This window comes from Phyllobates terribilis, unplaced genomic scaffold, assembly GCF_046119375.1.
Source record: "Phyllobates terribilis strain yellow unplaced genomic scaffold, ASM4611937v1 Scaffold_3__8_contigs__length_932513732, whole genome shotgun sequence".
Classification (NCBI taxonomy): Eukaryota; Metazoa; Chordata; class Amphibia; order Anura; family Dendrobatidae; genus Phyllobates; species Phyllobates terribilis.
Window position 1 is genome coordinate 385,140,278 of NW_027362763.1, and position 20,487 is coordinate 385,160,764.

Sequence of the window (20,487 nt, forward strand, 5' to 3'; positions counted from 1 at the left end):
CACCCGCAACAAGGTTCCGAGACACCTGCCAGCCGGTTGCCTCCTTCCTCTTCCAGTACCTGCTGCCCCCTGGCAGCATATAGCTATGGACTTCATAACAGATCTCCCTGTCTCTGCCGGTTGTACGGTCATTTGGGTGGTCGCTGACCGCTTTTCCAAAATGGCTCATTTCATTCCCCTGCCAGGCCTCCCGTCTGCACCCGAGCTGGCTAAAGACTTTATCCGCCACATCTTCCGTCTCCATGGCCTGCCCCTCCACATCGTGTCGGATCGTGGGGTCCAGTTCACCTCACGCTTCTGGAGAGCCACATGTAAGCTGCTAGACGTCACCCTGGACTTCTCCTCCGCATACTACCCACAGTCCAATGGTCAAGTGGAGCGGATCAATCAGATCCTGACCAGTTACCTCGGGCACTTCGTTAATGCCCACCATTCAGACTGGGTGGATCTCCTGCCATGGGCCGAATTCTCTTACAATAATCACGAGAGCGAATCTTCCTCCAAATCCCCGTTTTTTGTAGTCTTCGGTCAGCATCCTCGGATCCCATTTCCCGTCTCCACCTCGGTGGACAATCCGGCTGCGGAATCTCTCGTTAGCAAATTTTCCTCCATTTGGGAGAGTACCCGATCCGCACTCCTTCAGTCGTCCGAGCGGATGAAAAAACACGCAGACAAAAAACGCCTGGATCCTCCACAATTCCGTCCTGGAGATAAAGTCTGGCTCTCGTCCAAATATGTCCGGCTCAAGATTCCTTCCTACAAGTTAGGGCCTCGGTTCATCGGCCCACTGGAAGTTATCAAACAAATCAACCCAGTGGCCTATAAATTGAAACTCCCGGCCAACTTGCGGATCCCTAACTCCTTCCATGTATCTCTCCTCAAACCTGTGGTACTTAACTCTTTTTCCAAGTCTACAGGTACGCCTCCTGCTCCGGTTTCCGCTGAAAATGAGTTTGAGGTAGAGAACATTCTGGCCACCAAAAGGGTAAGAGGAAAAACCTTTTTTTCTGGTAGATTGGAAGGGGTTTGGTCCTGAGGAGAGAACTTGGGAGCCCCGGGAGAACATCCATGCCCCTCTCATCCTTGATAAATTTCTGTCTGGCCTAAAAAGGGGGGGGGCCTAAAGGGGGGGGTACTGTAGCGTCGGCGTCCCTGCCTCCTGCTAGGCAGGGACGCTGTTCCCCTCACCTCTCCGCTCCGTGCCCGGCGTCCTCCTCCCGCTCTGCTGGCAGCGCGCGCTGCTTCCCGGCCACTGTGCTTAGGGTGTGCGCGCGCGCGCTCCCCCTCTCTTAAAGGGCCCGCGCGCGCCGTCCTAAGGAGTCCCCGGACAATGGCCGGAGGACCTCATCATATATAAGGCACCTCCTCCAAAATGGAGGTGCCCGAGCAATGTTGTTGCAAAGCCTTCACTCTGCTTCAGCCCTTAGGTCCCGTTACCAGTTACCTGCCAGTCACCTGCCAGATTCCTGCTTGTTACCTGCCAGTCACCTGCCAGATTCCTGCCTGTTACCTGCCAGTCACCTGCCAGATTCCTGCTTGATACCAGCCTGATATCCGCTTACCTGCCTGCAAGCCTGCGGTCCGACGGTCTGCCTTCCGACACCTGTCAGTCTGTCTATGGACCAGCCTGCCCGCTCACCTGGGAGCGCTCACCTGCTACCTGCCTGCTAGCCTACCTGGAGGCTCTGCCGTCACTTGCCGTGACCACCTGCCAGTCCAGAGACTCTTGCCCGCTCACCTGGGAGCGCTCACCTGCTACCTGCCTGCTAGCCTACCTGGAGGCTCTGCCGTCACTTGCCGTGACCACCTGCCAGTCCAGAGACTCTTGCCCACTCACCTGGGAGCGCTCACCTGCTACCTGCCTGCTAGCCTACCTGGAGGCTCTGCCGTCACTTGCTGTGACCACCTGCCCGTCCAGAGACTTTTGCCCGCTCACCTGGGAGCGTCCACCTGCTACCTGTCTGCTAGTCTACCCAGAGACTGTCCCTGTCACTTGCTGTGACTACCTGCCCTTCTACCCAGAGACTGTCCCTGTCACTTGCCGTGACTACCTGCCCTTCTACCCAGAGACTGTCCCTGTCATTTTCATGCATGATAATGCCCCGTCTCATTCTGGTTAAATGCGTCAGGATTTTTTATTTTGGGCTTCCATTACATCTTTGACCCTTATCTTAAATGTCTTCCCTTGTGGCCCCTTCCTTTGGTTGCTTCCCATATCCTGCGTGTTGCGGCGGTACGCTTGTTCGGCGCTGCCCGCTATCGCTTCCTCGCTGGCCGTATCTCTATGCAGCCTCTGCCGGCGGCTGCATGACGCGGTTGCCGTGGTTGTGGCGGTGGGGCGGCGCTGCACACGCGTCATACCACGCCCTCCCGCTGTGATTGGTTCTTCACACACACTCCCCCACTTGTGATTGGCTCTCATCGCCTTTTAATCTCCTGCACCCCTGTTGTTCACCACCCCCTGACGAAGGCATCCCCAGCTGAAACGCGCGTAGGATAGAGGGTGGTGTGTGAGCACGAGACTTCGGCTCCAGTCTGACACTGTGAGTATGTGACCCACACGTGGGATTTGCTGCTAGACTGCAGATTTTGACATCTCTCTCTAATAGCTGCATTTATTTCTGGTTTTGATCTTGACACACATGTGTTGATCATTCCTCTCCCCTTTTTTCCCCTTTTGGGGGATATTAGTTGTAGATCTGGGCTGGTACATCTGCAGCTAGTTTGCTAGATATAATGATTAGCACTTGTACTTATTTATGATATCCCCCCAGCGCTCCCACTGTCAATTTCTATATAGACCTTGAATAATACTTACCTTTGCTCGAGTTACCTTTTGTTGGGGAAATTTCGCAGGTCACATGCTCTATCCATATTAAACTGTGATATTACTTAATTTCTCTTGTCATACGACAATAACATTACAGCACCAAGGGTTTAATTTTGGGATGGTTTTGACATGCTGCATATTAAGGGATTTAGACACCTGAGACCTGAATTAATTAACCCCACTTTTCCATTTACCTTCTATTACTGGATATATTGATTTATGCTCTGAACTTTCTGCATAAGTGTAACTCATGAGGTTGTTCTTTGACTGTGTCAGCCGTTTGTCCTTGCTCTCACACATGTTTCCCTCCTCTTGTGTTTTTATTTTCTCATTGTGATCCATTTGTCCCCCCTTTTTGTTAATAAAGTATACATATTTTCTATTTATTGGACGTCTTTAGAAGCTTTTTTACTTTTCTTTGTCTTCTATATGATGTACTTCGGTAGTCCTTAATACATTTAGTCCTACTATGGGGTTTATATCTATTTCTAATTCTCAACCCTACATTTCCACGTTTTTGATTATGAGTATAATATAGTATATACCTAGCTTCCATGCCAAAGATCTTGTCCTGTCCCAAAGCACGTTTCGGTGCCAGCAGGCACCTTTCTCAAGGGAAGTAAAGCAGCCTTATATAAGGCCCATTATGTATGGAGCATTATATAGGGCCTCTAATGTATGGAGCATTATATGGGCTCCATTATTCTGAATAGAACATTATATGAGGCCCATTATACAGTATGGAGGACTATGTGGTGCTCATAATGCTGTATGGAGGACTATATTGTCCGGTCTAAAATGAAAACGTTTGACTCCCCCCAGGTCACGCACTGTGCGCTGCGAGTGTTTCTGAGCTATTTACAATAGATATTATTTATGTAATGTAAGAAGTAAGTGAAATCTTTGGCATTGTACTATACCTATATTTCTTATCTGCACTAGTGTTGAGCCACCCCCGTAGTGTTCGAGTTCGGTTCGGTTCGTCGAACACCCGTGTGTTCGCCGAACTGTTCGTCGAACTGTTCGTCGAACACCTTCGAACACCGTTAAAACCAATGGCAGGCAAACAAAAACACATAGAAACACATAGAAAACACCTTCAAAGGTGTCCAAAAGCTGACAAACTGCTCAGAAGACACAACTAACACATGGAAAAGTGACAAGTACATATAGTCATGAGAAAAGAAAAGAGGTGGAGGAGTAAAAGGAGGGGGAGACACAGATATAGGCATGTCATGCCCTTCTAAAATCCAAAAAGTGAGAAGCCGACACGTTCAGTCCGCTCCTGCCCGTGCCACCTCCGTGTCGCCGGGTTTGTGCCAGAGCCGCGGTGAACCCTGACGGCCAGCCCCCCTCTCCCAATACTGGTGCCTGTCCGCTGGTGGGTCGAGCGAGCCCCCCTGTGGTGGAGGCAGCTCTAAGCTTTTTCATTTAAATTGTCTCTCTAATTTGAATGAATACACTTTAAATCCATTTACAAGGATCTATTGGAGGGCAAGTCTCATGCCAGCAGCCGCGTAATTCCAGCTCCAGTAGCATCCACTAAAGCTGCTGCAGTTAAAAAGCTTTTATAAGGATCGAGCTCGGCTGTCCACCGCAAGGCATCCTACTGCCAGTCCCAGCCCCTATGCCTTGGGGTGCCTCCTGATGCTCTTCACTGAGTATCCCGTGGTCCCGAAGCATTTCCTTTGAAAAAATTAAGTGTCCAAACTACAGGTGGTGTAGCTTGCTTAACAGCCGGGATAATCCGCTGACTAGCAGACACTGCTACTAGGCACAAAGTATTTCCTGGGCTAGATGCAGTTAAAAATTTGTAATTAGATACTCTCGTTGGATGCTGAGAAAGCATTCCATAGAGTCTCCTGGCACGCCATATATGATTCTCTTAAAAAGCTTGGGGTAGGGGTCTAGGGGACCCTTTTATAGCCAAAGTCACGGCCCTGTATCGCAATACGTCACCTAGGCTGAAGATAAATGGAACTGTAGCACCCTGAGGGCTCGGTTGCTACAGAGGTATTGCACCTCACCCAGAGGTGTGATATCTCACTCTCAGGTAAGGATGGAGTGTGGATCAGGACCCGACACCTGCATGCATGACACCACATTGCCGTGGGGCAGGGCGACCAATATGCCCCTGAGATGGGCACGACAGTCCCTGTCCCTGGCTGGAGTGGGGGGAGGGAACACTGAGGAAGGGGAACCCTGTAGTGCAGGAGCAGGGAGGAAGCAGTTCCTGGGTGCATTGAGAAGGGAGTATAAAAGGTGGGCACCATCTTAGTTCAGTGCAGAGAAGTCTGAGCAGAAGTGGCAGGGAGCAGGGGCTCTGCATGAGCTCTGCTCCGGAGGCGGGCCTAGTAACAGAGGCCCAGGCCTGGAAGAGGGAGAAGGAAGGAAGAGGAGCGGAGAAGGCTCCAGGAACGAGGAACGAAGGGATCCCAGGGGTGCGGACGGGCGAGTCGCCACCGCACGCCCGAATCCACCTGCATGGAGGGGTCAGGCCAAAGGGGGAGACCGGTCCCCGAAACTAGTGGAGGCAGGAAACGACCCTCAGCTAGAAACCGGAGGCTGTGACATTTTATGTGGCGCAGCCCCTCGCTACACCCGCTAGGAGGGCAGCACATAGGGTCAGGGAAACTGGCGCCAAGTTTACCAAGAGGAGGCCCGAGGCAGCCGGACAGAAGGGTTGGTAAGAAAGGCCAGACAAAGGACACACAAAGGGGGTCCTGTGAAGCGCTCCAAAGTTATCTGGGAGTTGTCTGAGCCCCTCACCTGGTGAGCACAGTACGACGTGGGCAGCCGTTACCTGCAGACGTGGTCTGGATAATAAGAACTGTGAGTAAAGGCCCTGGACTGCATCACTGACTCCGTGTAGTTACTGCTGCTGCCCTGCACCATCACCCCCATCCTCCGCATACACTGCCCTGAGGCTATACTCCTCCCGTGGGGAGTTATGCTACGCTCTGCTGCACCCACAACACCAGCCTCAGCGGTCTGCCCTGCAGCGGCGGTTCACTCTGACCGCAATCCACGGGTGGCGTAGTCGGACATTTAAACATCAAAACCACATAAATAGTTCCGCCACTGGTTTGACCACCCTGAGCCACGGAACCGGGTCGCCGCCACGAAGACTACAACCACCAGCATCCACCAAAAAGGGTCCGGCTCCGGGTGTCCCAAGGCCCAGGGGGCGCGTCAGAACATTTTCATCACCTTTCACAATCACCAATGGGACAAGGCAGGTATGTCCTCTGTCCCCTCTCTTATACATCCTAGTGACGGAGCTCCTGCTCTCATCAATTCGCCATAACCCCAATATTAGGTGGATTGAGGTGGGAGGCACCGAGTACAAGTGTTCTCTATTTGCTGAAGATGTACTAGTATATATCACTCAATCACATATATCCATCCATGCTGTTATGGCTGAAATAGATCACTTTGTTACATGGTCAAATTTTAAAATCAATGCAGCGAAGTCTGAGGCCCTCGATGTCTCCCTCCCCAAATCCATATAGGATTCCATCCAGTCCAACTTTCCCTTTGCCTGGCCCTCACAGGGTATCAAATACTTAGGAATTCCTATTCATAGAGACCTCTCTCATCTATGTTATCTTAATTTTGGGCCCTTTATTGAACAACTCCATACAGACCACGGTTGGCAAGTTAGAACTGTAAGATTCACTACGTGAACCACTGGTGTTTTGTGGAAAAGCACATGTACACTGTGTTCCAAATTATTATGCAAAAAGTGTTTAGGAGTGATAAGGGAAGAATTTGTTTGTTTGTCAGTTAAACTCATTGATGGTGATGTGTGCCAGGGCTCTTTATATCACTGTAAGCAATTGCAGACACCTGTGCTAATTAGTTTGGCAGGTGTGTCCAATGAAAGGCAAGACTACTTAAGAAGGCTGTCTCACATTATTAAGCAGCCTACATTTTCTGCCAAAATGAGAAAGAAAAAGGATGTGTCGGCTGCTGAGAAGCAACAAATTGTGGAGTGTTTAGGTCAAGGCATGACTACAATCAACATTGTGCGATGATCAGGATGAAGTGTCTTGGCAATCAAGAAGTATGTAGCTGATTCACAGTACACACGTGTGCGTGCTGATAAGGGCAAATTGAGGACTCTTTTCTACAGGCAATTACGTCAGGTTAAAAGAGCAGCGGCAAAAAAGCCTTGTCATAGCAGCAGACAAGTTTTTGAAGCTGCTGGTGCCTCCAACGTCCCCCGAACAACAAGATGCAGGGTCCTTCAGAGGTTTGCAGCTGTGCATATGCCATCCTGTCGACCTCCTCTATCCACTTCACACAAGCAGAAACGGCTCCAGTGGGCCAAACATTACATGAAGACTGATTTCAAAACTGTTTTGTTCACGGATGAGTGCCGTGCAGCGCTCGATGGTCCAGATGGATGGAGTGGAGGATGGCTGGTTGATGGACACCCCACGCAAACACGGCTACAGCGCCAACAAGGAGGAGGTGGAGTAATGTTTTGGGCTGGAATCATGGGGAGAGAGATTGTCGGCCCCTTTAGGATCCCTGAAGGCGCTAAAGATGAACTCCATAATGTATGTGGATTTTCTCAAACAGCACTTCCTGCCATGGTTCAAGAAGAAGAACCATGTATTTCACAGCAAGATCATTTTTTTGCATGATAATGCACCATCTCATGCTGCACATAAAACATCTGCATCTCTGGCTGATATGGGCATAAAAGGGGACAAACTTATGGTGTGACCCCCATGCTCCCCTGACCTCTACCCCATTCAGAACCTCTGGAGCATCATCAAAAGGAGTGTCTATGATGGTGGGAGGCAGTTCACATCTAAGCAACAGCTCTGGAAGGGTATTCTGTCCTCATGCAAAACAATTGAAGCAGAAACCATCCAAAACCTGACAAATTCAATGGACGAGAGAGTTCAGAAGCTCCTTTCGAACAAGGGGTCCTATGTGAAAATGTAACATCACCTAGAATAAAGTTTTGAGTTGAAAACTGTTTGATTTCAGTTTCTAATAACCTGCTAATGCTTATAATTTCAAAAATGACCATTTTTTTGGTCTTTATTAAAATGAAAAGGTTGATCGAAAAGTTTGGGGGATCTAAGAGTGTGGCAACCCAGTAGTCATGATTACTTCGAATTCTGACAATATGAGGGTCATGTTGCAGGTAGTGCAGCAAGAAGGCATTTATGTGTCTTGCGCATCTCGGAGCCCCAAAATTATTTTCCGGGCTAGATGCAGCTACAAATTATTATTAATTTTAAATCTGGTGGAGCTTAGTATAGATGGGCTAATAGGATCAGTGCTCCACACTGCTACAAAGCCCAAATTATTTTCCAGTCAAGATACAGATAAACATGATTAGTAATTTGAAAGCTTAAAACGGTTGGTAGGGTGATTTTAACCAATCATCAAGCTTTTACTCTCTCCAGGATGACACAGGGGTAGAAAAGTCGTTTCGGATCCATGATTTGTTCATCTTTATGAACGTGAGTCTGTCTACATTATCAGTGGAGAGCCGCGTGCGCTTATCTGTCAGCACACCACCAGCAGCGCTGAACACACGTTCAGACAGAACGCTGGCTGCGGGGCATGACAAGATCTCCAAGGCGTAAGTGGCTAGCTCTGGCCATTTATCCAGATTGGAAGCCCAAAAAGAGCAAGGGTCCAGTGACACAGTCATGGCTTCAATGTTTACTTGGAGATACTCCTGTACCATCGTCTCTAGGCGTTGACTATGTGTCTGACTTCTTGTCTCCCCTGGCCTTGCAAAGGATGGGCTAAAAAAGTGGTGAAATGATTCCGCAAAATTGATGTTACCAGCAGATACTGTGGTTCTGTTACGGTTTGAGTGCTGAACACTTGACGGTCCCACGGTTGGCAAGTTGGAACTGTGAGATTCACTACGTGCACCACTGGTGTTTTGTGGAAAAGCACATGTAAGATTCTGCAACAGTCTCTGCTGATACTCCTGCATGCGTGCATCCCTTTCTATGGCAGGAATAATTTCTGCAAATTTACTTTTGTACCGGGGATCTAACAGTGTGGCAACCCAGTAGTCAGGATTATTTCTAATTCTCACCATTCGAGGGTCATGTTGCAGGTAGTGCAGCAAGAAGGCACTCATGTGTGTTGCGCATCCAGGAGCACCAAGTCCCTGTTGTGTTGGTGGCGAGGTAACAATCATGCTTCCTTCCTCTGTCCTCTCCCCCCAACCTCGCACAACAGAAATGTGATCAAGGTCTCCCTCATCTGATGAGTCTTCCATCAGTTCGTCCTCCACTTCTTCCTGGGCTCCTGCACCTTCCTCACTAGTTTGGCTGCTACCATGCGCCCTGGTAAAACCATCTCCCCCACCCTCACATGCCTGCCGCCTTGGTGCTGCCGACCGTCTGGACCTTGCAGATGTTAGCCCTTCCGCATACAACTCCTCCTCCTCTACTTCCTCCACCTCCTCTTGTGCCACCAACTGACTCCGAATTCTGTTTAACATGTGCTCCAGCATGTAAATCACCGGAATAGTCATGCTGATAATGGCATCGTCAGCACTAAACATCTTCATCGCCATTTCAAAACTGTGCAGAAGGGTGCATAGGTCCCTGATCTGAGACCACTCCTCCAGCGTGATTTGCCCCACCTCCGGATCTCGTTGGCCCAGGCTATACATCAGAACGTATTGCACCAGGGCTTGTCGGTGCTGCCACAGTCGCTGCAACATGTGCAGAGTTGAATTCCACCGGGTAGGCACATCGCATTTTAGCCGGTGAAGTGGCAGGCCCAACGACTTCTGTAGAGATGTAAGTCGCTGAGCTGCGGGATGCGAACGGCGGAAGTGAGCACACAGCGACCGTGCCCTCTGCAGAAGGCCATCTAGTCTGGGATAGTGGGCTAAAAATTGCTGGACAACCAGGTTCAACATGTGAGCCATACAAGGCACGTGTGTGACATTGCCCCGGCGAAGGGCCGCACCCAGGTTTGCAGCATTGTTGCACACGGCCTTCCCTGGTTTCAGGTCCAGTGGAGACAACCATTCATGAAATTGGTTCTCCAGAGCTGACCACAACTCCTCAGCTGTGTGACTCACATTTCCCAGACATTTCAAAGTAAAAACCGCCTGATGACGTTGAGCCCTACTGCCAGCATAGTAAGGGGGTGTGCAGGATCCCTTCTGCGAAGTTAGAAAGCTTGTGGCATGACCAGACAGGCTTTGGGTGCAGGTGGAAGACCGAGAGGAGGTTGAGGAGGCAGAAGCAGTGGAGGAACTTTGACATAAAGAGGATTGACGCACAACTCGTGGGGACGGCAAGACTGGGACAGCAGCCCCTTGTCCTGCTGTCACCATAGTTACCCAGTGCCCAGTCAGCGACATGTAACGCCCCTGTCCATGCCTACTCGTCCAAGTGTCTGTGGTGAAATGCACCCTGTCACACACAGAGTTTCTCAAAGAAGCGGTGATGTTGTGTGCGACATGCTGGTGGAGCGCAGGCACACCTTTCTTTGAGAAGTAGTGCCGACTGGGCATCTGGTACTGGGGCACTGCGACGGACATAAGGTCTCGAAAATCCTCTGTGTCCACCAGGCGGAAAGGCAGCATTTCTGTAGCCAAGAGCTTGCAGATGGTGAAATTCAACCTCTTAGCTTTCTCATGGCTAGGAGGAAATGGTCTTTTACTTGTCCACATCTGAGGGACCGAGGGCTGGCTATTGTGCTTAGACGGGGTTGATAAGGGTGTCCCCGGCAAACTGCCGGTCTGTGAGGAAGATGCAGGCAGACATGTTAGGTTGCCTTGATCCAAAGGTGGTGCTATCGATGTCGGACAGCGCTCAACACCAGCTGGTGTTACCACCTCCAAAGAAAATGATGACCTGCCAATCACGCTGGCTGTTGCGGGTAAAGAGGTGGCAGGTCTGCGCCCCAAAACAGGTGTGACTGCTGTACCCCCAGTCACAGAGGATGAAGAGGCCGCGGATGCACAAGATATGGCAGACGGTGGTTGGCCCGGCCGGCTAGGCCGCATTGTAGCACACTGAGCTTCCCACTGCAACTTATGCTTCATGTCCATGTGCCGGTTCATGCATGAAGTACTCAAACTATGTATTTTTTGGCCTCTACTTAGCTTTTGCTGACAAATGTTACAGATAACACGAGTTGGGTCATCTTTATCGATCTGAAAAAATGCCCAGGCTATGCAAGGCTTAGCACCCATGCGACCTGAAGAGCCACCACGACTTGTGGTGAGAGGCAGAGTTGTGTTTGAGGATGCAGTTGTTGACGTGCTTCCAGTACTACGTCTCTGTCCAGGAAGGCGCAACCTGACCTCGTCGTCACTAGCATCTTCCTCCACCTCCTCTGCTGACCTCATCTCTTGGCTGACTGTGGGTTGACAGTAAGTGGGATCTCCGACCTCATCATCATCACCCTGTGCGTTATCACACCCGTCGTCCTCAGAGCCAACCTGTTCCTGCCCTGACAAAAAACTAAAGTTGTCGCTCCAATCAGGTATTTGAGTCTTATCATCGTCTTCCTCATTGTCTCCACCAACAGGAGTTACAGTTTGGGAATGAGGGTCTACATTATGGTCAGAACCTTCTGCGTCTGGTCCTGGATCCGACTCATAAAGATTCTGGGCATCAGTGCAGATCATTTCCTCGTCTGGATTCACAGAAGCGCTGGAGTCGACCTCTGATTCCCAGGCTATAGTATGAGTAAACAGCTCTGCAGACTCAACCATCTGTTCTACCTCATACTCAGACAGGCAGCTGGAGATTTGGGAGCTGTGAGGAAGCAAGTGCGATTTGGGTGACACCTTTGAGGACTGGAGTATTTGTGATGTTGAAGTTGATGTGGAGGAGAGCCCACTTAAAGGAGCACTTGATATCCGTTGAAGCACCTGCTGTTTTTGTGCCTCATCTGGAATTTGTAGCGATTGGCGTGGCCGTAAGAAAGGGATCTTATCACATTGTCCGCTAAAAGAAGTAGACATTTTAGTTTGGCTAGAAGATGGTCTTTCTTCTGCACCTACCCCACGGACACAACCTTTTTTCCCCTTCCCAACACGCCTATTCCCCTTTCCACCAGCAGCAGGCCTTTTTCCACTCATTTTGGTGGTTAACTAATTCACAACTCTGGAGTTGTTTGCACAAAAAAACAATGGATGGGAACCGAGCAGAGCTGAGTGGCCAAACTGTGGTATTAGGCCAAAACTATTGGCTGGGTTAGATGCAAAAAAAAAATATATTCAATTTGCAACCTGATGGAGGTCAGTATAGATGGACTAATAGAGATAGTCCCACACACAGCTAGAAGCTCAAATATTTTTTCAGAGGTAGATGCAGAAAAAAAATATATTCAGTTTGCAACCTGATGAAGGTCAGTATAGATGGACTAATAGAGAAAGTCCCACACACTGCTAGAAGGCCAAATATTTTTTCAGAGGTAGATGCAGAAAAAAATTATATTCAGTTTGCAACCTGATGGAGGTCAGTATAGATGGACTAATAGAACAAGTCCCACACACAGCTAGAAGGCCAAATATTTTTTCAGAGGTAGATGCAGAAAAAAATTATATTCAGTTTGCAACCTGATGGAGGTCTGTATAGATGGATTAATAGAACAAGTCCCACACACAGCTAGAAGCCCAATATTTTTTCAGAGGTAGATGCAGAAAAAAAATATATTCAGTTTGCAACCTGATGGAGGTCAGTATAGATGGACTAATAGAGAAAGTCCCACACACTGCTAGAAGGCCAAATATTTTTTCAGAGCTGGATGCAGATAAAAATTATTTTTAATTTGCAACCTGATGGAGGTCAGTATAGATGGACTAATAGAGAAAGTCCCACACACTGCTAGAAGGCCAAATATTTTTTCAGAGCTAGATGCAGAAAAAAATTATATTCAGTTTGCAACCTGATGGAGGTCAGTATAGATGGACTAATAGAACAAGTCCCACACACTGCTAGAAGCCCAAATATTTTTTCAGAGGTAGATGCAGATAAAAATTATTTTTAATTTGCAACCTGATGGAGGTCAGTATAGATGGACTAATAGAGAAAGTCCCACACACTGCTAGAAGGCCAAATATTTTTTCAGAGCTAGATGCAGACAAAAAATTATTTTCAGTTTGCAACCTGATGGAGGTCAGTATAGATGGACTAATAGAACAAGTCCCACACACAGCTAGAGTCCCAAATATTTTTTCAGAGGTAGATGCAGAAAAAAATTATATTCAGTTTGCAACCTGATGGAGGTCTGCATAGATGGATTAATAGAACAAGTTCCACACACAGCTAGAAGCCCAATATTTTTTCAGAGGTAGATGCAGAAAAAATATATATTCAGTTTGCAACCTGATGGAGGTCAGTATAGATGGACTAATAGAGAAAGTCCCACACACTGCTAGAAGGCCAAATAATTTTTCAGAACTAGATGCAGACAAAAAATTATTTTTAATTTGCAACCTGATGGAGGTCAGTATAGATGGACTAATAGAGAAAGTCCCACACACAGCTAGAAGCCCAAATATTTTTTCAGAGCTAGATGCAGAAAAAAATTATATTCAGTTTGCAACCTGATGGAGGTCAGTATAGATGGACTAATAGAACAAGTCCCACACACAGCTAGAAGCCCAAATATTTTTTCAGAGGTAGATGCAGAAAAAAATTATATTCAGTTTGCAACCTGATGGAGGTCTGTATAGATGGATTAATAGAACAAGTCCCACACACAGCTAGAAGCCCAATATTTTTTCAGAGGTAGATGCAGAAAAAATATATATTCAGTTTGCAACCCGATGGAGGTCAGTATAGATGGACTAATAGAGAAAGTCCCACACACTGCTAGAAGGCCAAATATTTTTTCAGAGCTAGATGCAGACAAAAAATTATTTTTAATTTGCAACCTGATTGAGGTCAGTATAGATGGACTAATAGAGAAAGTCCCACACACTGCTAGAAGGCCAAATATTTTTTCAGAGCTGGATGCAGATAAAAATTATTTTTAATTTGCAACCTGATGGAGGTCAGTATAGATGGACTAAAAGAGAAAGTCCCACACACTGCTAGAAGGCCAAATATTTTTTCAGAGCTAGATGCAGAAAAAAATTATATTCAGTTTGCAACCTGATGGAGGTCAGTATAGATGGACTAATAGAACAAGTCCCACACACAGCTAGAAGCCCAAATATTTTTTCAGAGCTAGATGCAGAAAAAAATTATATTCAATTTGCAACCTGATGGAGGTCAGTATAGATGGACTAATAGAATGATGCTATGCCCAAAAGATTTTACTTCACTAGGTGCAGTAAAAAAATTGGTATTCTATACACAGGTGGTATATCTTGCAACACAGATAGGCTACTCCACTGACTAACACACTCTGCAATAGGCCAAAAAGGATTAGCTTTGCTAGATTCAGCCAAATGCTGTGAAAAAACTTGCACAGCACTGGCACAGACCTGCCTGGCAAAAACTGATAGGAACTGATGTAACCTAGTCCTGAAAAGGACTGCAATTACAATTAGTCTTTACTCCCACAATCTATCTATTTAAGTGCACAGACCTGCCTGATAAAAGTCGTAGGAAATGCTGTAACCTAGTCCTTAAAAGGACTGCAATCACAACTATTCCCTACTCCCAAGCTATCTGTAGATTTGTGCGAAAATTGGCTTGAAATTAACAAGGTATAGCGCACACAGCAACAGCGGTGCCGTCTAACACGCAGCTGCAGCAGTGAGAAAATGGTGGCGACGGGGAAAATGGCTTGGTCTTATAGGGCAAGGACATGTGACATACACTGCCAATGACACATGCCCTTGCTTGTGTGAAAAAAGCACTTCGCTCCGTGTGTGCGCTGCTGATAGGCTGACAGATTGCACCTCCCCACTGTAAATGCGGGAAAGAGAAAAAAAAATGGAGATCTTCATTATTCCTGCAGAGATCCATCCCCTGCCCCTCCCCCCACCCCGCTGTACACTCAAACTGCGTATTAACATTAATTTTCATCATTACTGAGAAAAAATCCAGTTATGATTTTGGTGCATGAACAGTTATCGAACATAACCTCGAACAGCCGAATTTTTCTCAAATCGTTCGTGTTCGCCGAACGGCTCGAACACCGCCCAAAACAGCTCGAATTTGAGATTGGCGAACAGTTCGAGTAGAACAACGCTCATCTCTAATCTGCACACCATGAAATGTGGTATGTGTTAAAGGGGCCCACTGAGACTCCTTTGCCCAGGGCCCATGAAAACCTGGAGCTGGCCCTGTGAATATGATTTTGAAAAACCTTACTTTTTTCTTTCCTGTAAATTTCTCCATTTACCAAACCGGTTAATTAAATTTACATTTTGATAAATTGAATATTTAGAGATGCAGTGATATCAAATATATTTATTTTTTTCTTTATCTTTAAAGGGGGAGGTGGGAGGTAATGATTTTTTTTCTGCTGTAAACTGTTGCTTGCAGAATCCATACTGCAAGTCTGCAGCAAATCTTGAACATGTGAACTTAGCCTTAAAAGTTTTTTTCATCTTCTGCAGGAAATCCTTCTGTTGTTGAGTGTAGAAGGGATTTTTAATAACAAGTAATTTGCAAAGTTGCTTGTTTTACAAGTTTACAATTTTAATCATTAACAAATATGAGAATAATTCTTTAACCTTCTGCATCTGCAGTTCGGGTCTGGGCTAATGTGGTTTTTGTCTAAAACAAACTTCTACACCCTTGATGACATTATGGCATACCATGTGCTCTTTGCCCTTTATCTAAACAATTTTCTGGCTTATCAGCGTGAGAAGGTCATGAATTAAGCACTTTGGAATGTCCTTGTCCTGATTTATTTTGTTATCTATAACTGAAAACTAACTCTTTGGCCACATTCACACATTCAGTATTCGGTCAGTATTTTATATCAGTATTTGTAAACCAAAACGAGGAGTGGAACAATCAGAGGAAAAGTACAATAGAAACATGAGCCCCACTTCTGCATTTATCATGCACTCTTGGCTTTGGCTTACAAATACTGGTGTAAAATACTGACCAAATACTGACCATTTAAACATAGCCCTAAGGCTCCCATACACATTGATCTAATGTTGGTTGACCCCGTTGATATTAATAGGTTCGGAAAACATTCTAATGGGTATGGGTATCCCCGACGGATGATTGTTGGGTGAGATAAGGATCTGGCATGCCCAATTATGCATTGCTGATTCTTTTTTTAAGAGATAAGCTGCCATCAGAGATGTCTGACAGCTGCTATCTCAGAGAACACAGGAGTGCTAGGTAAAGAAAGCGCTCCTGTGTATAGGAGAGTCGGGTGAGATGGCTGCCAGATGAACAGCTACCTAAAGTGTATGGGGGCTTTACTATACAGCTGCCATGAGAATCCAATATCTTGTAATCTGGGGATAGAGTTCCTCAGGTGGCAACCAACAGGTGCTAGGGAAAACAGCAATCCCAAAAGACGTGCACAGATGTTTCCTCCATGAAGGGGCACTTTGTGTAGTAGCAGGTCTTGCACAGGTTCCGGGCAAGCATGAATGACTGGATGGGTAGTCCATCCTGTATCGTCATTCACGACAAATTATTGTGGCCGTTGGTCAACCTGTGCGATGATGCACGGTGTCCTGGAATTTTCTCCTCTTTGTCCTTGGCTCTGAAGAGTTTGTGGATAGTCTTTGGCTTTCACAAATTGGGCTTGAGTGAATCCAGTTGGTGTTCCCCCATGAGTCAGATGTCTATATAGAACCAGGGCACGTCTAGTTCGGGGTAGGAGTTGTCCCACTTATCCTAGCTGAGTCTCCTCCAAAGAGTAAGCAGGAAGAAGTGAGACATGGAGCTGCCCAAAGAGCCTCTGTTCACTTTCAGAGTCCGGCGAATGCTGTCAAAGACAACGGAGCTTCACAAGAGGGTGGGAATGTCCAGAATGCCCTTCCCGCCCTTATGTGGCTCATTGTATATGATGGTCCACTTCACTCTGTTCATCTTGGAACCCCAGACAAAGTGAAACATTGTCCTGGTAATGGCCCTGCAGATGGTGACATGGGGGGGCCAGGCCTAGGCCGTGTACTGCAGCATGTGCTGTACCTCGTTAGCGCTTTGCCCTCACAAGTAAAGGCGTCTGAGGCACCACAGTCCAATCCTCTGGTTTACCTTGGCCAAGAGTTCTTCCCAAGATTGAGGACCATTCCTTCCTTCCCAAACCAGATTTCAAAAACCTTGATGAAATCCAGTTGAATGTTGAAGGGGAAGGTGGCGGAGGAGGCTAGTTGCCAGCCTCTGAAAAGCATGGCTCTTAGCCTCTGAAGGCTTGTCTGAAGCTCTTGCACATCTGGACGAGGACGTTGACTGAGCTCCAGTCAGTGCAGAAAATGGTCACGTCGTCCATGTAGAGCAAGCACTTGACCTCATGTCATTCTAGTCCCGATGCGGTGATTCCTCTGATCTCTACATTCTGCCGGATAGCCTCTGCAAAGAGTTCTATAATGCAAACAAAAAGAAGAGGTGAAAGAGGGCAGCCTTGTCTGACCCTAGAGAGGAATGGGAAGGGGGCAGTTTACCAGCCATTCACCAACACTGTACTGTGGATGTCAAAGTACATTAGTTAGACATAAGAACAAAACATGTTACATAAACCTAACCAATGCAGCGCCTTGCCCATTAATTAATGGGAAACCTGGTCGAAAGCCTTTTCCTGATCCAAACTGACCAGGGTCGCGTGTGCACGGTGGGCCTTGATGTACATGACCATGTCCTGCATGAGAGCGAGGCTGTCTGTGATGCAACGTCTGTGAATGCCGCAGGTTTGATCCGGATTGAACCCAATGACTGTGTTCAATTCTATCGCCATCATTTTGGCCAGGATCTTGTAGTATATGTTCAGAAGAGTTATAGGACACCAATTCTTCAGGTTACACCTCTCTCCATTGTGCTTGTACAGGATCGTGACCATTCCTTTTCTCAGGGACGGAGGCATTCTTCCCTCCACCACCATCTCTTCGTACAGTTCCTACAGGTCTGGACATACAAGGTCTACCAGCTCTACATAGTGCTGCGCTGGAAGACCGTCACTGCCCAGGGTCATGCCGGTCTTAAAGGATTTAGCAGCAGAGAGCAATTCGCCTACCATCCGTGGGATGTCCATGGCCGCCGTGCCTGCAGGATCAAGATGATTATTGATGTCTTACATGAACTTATCAGGGTCAGTAGTCTTTTGGGAGTAGAAGTCGCTGACCACCTTCATCACGTCCTTCCCACGTCGCATGTTTCTGCTCTCATCTCACAGTTTGTTCAGGGGTGTTTGGTCGGCGTGTGGTTTCCAGAAAAAGAGCGAGTTACATTTCTCACCCTTCTCCAGGTCCTCCACTTTACACCACTCCAAATCAACACATGGCATTCTGTTCAGTAATGTAAGGTTTGCTTGCAGCTGCATTACCATGGAAACCCATGCCATGAAGTATTCCGGCTGTTAAAGGGAATCTGTCAGTAGGATCAACCCAAATCATCTGTATAGGCATGTAGATCATAGGAAGCTGAATAAAATAATACCTTGAGATCTGTGATCTGATGTCTTATTCCAGAGAAATCTATGTTTTTCTTATAAGTAAATGAGCTTTCCAGGCCATGGGCAAGACATGAAAATCTGCTTTCATAGCTTATTTTTAATAAAATGGGGATTTACCAGTGTGAGAAATGTAACTAACACAGTACAGTAGACCTGATCTTTGTCTTCTTAGGCTAAGTGCCCACGATGCAGAAATGCTCCGGATTTTTCCTGAGCATTTCTGCATCTCCCTGGCAGAAAAAACGCATATGGATTTTACATGCGTTTTTCCTGCCAGGGACAAGCGTAAGTGAAGCGTTTTTCACATGTATTTCCACATGCGGGTTTGTCAAGCGCTTTCCAAGCGATTTTAGCATCACTTGGAAAGTGCTTGACAACTTGGTCACACTATATAAATCCATGCAACAGGCATGGATTTAAATAGTGTGACCATAAAAGAATGGTAAAAAATAAAAAATAAATATTATACTTACCTTCTGATGGCCCCCGGTCTCCTTATCCGAAGCGTCCGCTCTCCATGGTGTCTCGCGGTTGTAACGGGTCTGGGAGGCGGAACCTCTGAGCTACTATACAAGGGGGCGGTCCTTGTAAGGGAGCGGGTGGCAATCAGGGATGACGGGCAGGCAGTCACAGCAGGTGACCGGGACAGTCTCTGAGTGGACGGGCTGGAGGTCACGGAAAGTGACCGGGGCAGTCTCTGGATAAACGGGCAGGGAGTTACGGCAAGTGACCGGGGCAGTCTCTGGATGAACGGGCAGGGAGTTACGGCAAGTGACCGGGGCAGTCTCTGGGTAAAGGGTAGGTACGACCTGTGATGGCAGAGACTCCGGGTAGGCTAGCAGGCAGATGGTAGATGTGTGCTCCCAGGTGAGCAAGCGAGAGTCTCTGGAATGGTAGGTGGTCACAGCACGTGACGGCGAAGCCTCCAGGTAGGCTAGCAGGCAGGTAACAGGTGAGCGCTCCCAGGTGAGCGGGCAGGAGTCTCTGGAAAGGCAGATGGTCACAGCACGTGACGGCGGAGCCTCCAGGTAGGCTAGCAGGCAGGTAACAGGTGTGCGCTCCCAGGTGAGCGGGCAGGAGTCTCTGGAAAGGCAGATTGTCACAGCACGTGACGGCGGAGCCTCCAGGTAGGCTAGCAGGCAGGTAACAGGTGTGCGCTCCCAGGTGAGCGGGCAAGCTGGTCCATAGACAGACTGACAGGAGTTGGAAGGCAGACCGTCGGACCTCAGGCTAGCAGGCAGGTGACTGGATATCAGGCAGGACAAAGGCAGCAAGCTGGCAGGAATCTGGCAGGTAACTGGCAACGGGACCTGAGGGCTGAAGCACAGGTGAGACACAGGTGCAAACAACATTGCTCGGGCACCTCCATTTTGGAGGAGGTGCCCTTTATATGGGAGGTCCTCCGGCAATTGGCCGGGGACTCCTTAGGACGGCGCGCGCGGTCCCTTTAAGAGAGGGGGAGCGCGCGCGCGCCCTAAGCACACTGCCGGGGAAGGAGCGCGCGCCGGAAGCAGCGGGGAGAGCAGCGCTGGAGGACGCCGCGCCAGGAGCGGGGAGGTGAGAGGGACGGCGTCTCTGCCTAGAACGGGGCAGAGACGTCGATGCTACAGCGGTTGTGTAAAAGGACCTGCCATGACGTCATTTAGTCACATGACTAAATGACGTCATGGCAGGTCCTTTCAGACCATCGCGAGCTACCAGGGAGACCGGACGCATTGGATAAGGAGACCGGGGGCCATCAGAAGGTAAATGCCTGCCAGAACGCCCTCTCATTACAGCGCATAGATCAAAAAATTTAAAGGATCTCCTTGTTCGTAGCCACTACGAAGGGAGACATCAAAATATGAATACCTGGCTCAACACAACTGGATTCTACCCATGTAATCACTGCAAGGCATGTACCAACATGGTAACGGCTAAAGATTTTAGAAATTCGGCCAATACAAGAACGTTTGTGATAAGACATCATCTCACATGTTCTTCGAAAGGAGTCGTATATTTTGCTGAGTGTCCTTGCAAAAAGATATATATAGGACTAACTACTAGGGAACTAAGGATCAGAACTCGAGAGCATGTCAGGGACATCTTAAAAAGCAAAA

General features: G+C 47.8%; 1 protein-coding gene across 1 annotated transcript in view; it reads right to left on the reverse strand.

Moving 5' to 3' along the window:
- The window catches only part of LGSN (lengsin, lens protein with glutamine synthetase domain), a 137,239-nt gene that overhangs the window by 67,751 nt on the left and 49,001 nt on the right, over positions 1-20,487 (reverse strand). The gene's annotated exons all lie outside the window — the stretch shown is intronic.